Below are 729 nucleotides of genomic sequence, written 5' to 3'. Positions count from 1 at the left end.
ATTTATTTTAAATATAAAAATTTTGCATGGGCTATGTTGTGAATAATAAAATATCCTATTTAATTTATGTATGCTAACAAAAATTCAATTCAAATCGCTTTTAATAACACTGTTATTAACTGTGATTTGAGTTAACTTTTTGTAACTTGTTAGTCTATTTACGCAAAAAAAAAAAAAAATATATATATATATATATATATATATATATATATATATATATATATATATATATATATATATATAACTTTTTGTAACTTGTTAGTCTATTTACGCAAAAAAATATATATATATATATATATATATATACATATATATATATATATATATATATATATATATATATATATATATATATATATATATATATATATATATATATATATATATATATATATATATATATATATATATATACACCTATATATATTTTAATTTGATTTTTGTGTGTAAATAAACAGTTCATTAATTTATTTACAGTTAATTATTTAGATAATAACAGTTCTAATAACTTATTATAATTAAGTTTAAATTATACTTATTAAATAAGTAATTTATAAATATTACACATATTTAAATAATTACAGATATGATGATCAACAACTGTGATCATATTATGATTACAGTTGTTGATTGGATAGGATAATTGATTTTCTTATTTGTTTACAGACGAGCTTCAATTTGTAAGGTAAATACTTTTGATGCTTCTATTACTTTTATAAATAAGTTTTT

The sequence above is a fragment of the Hydra vulgaris genome, chromosome 10 (genome assembly GCF_038396675.1).
Source record: "Hydra vulgaris chromosome 10, alternate assembly HydraT2T_AEP".
NCBI lineage: Eukaryota > Metazoa > Cnidaria > Hydrozoa > Anthoathecata > Hydridae > Hydra > Hydra vulgaris.
The sequence above is the reverse complement of the archived record's forward strand: the minus strand, read 5'-3'. Positions refer to the sequence as shown.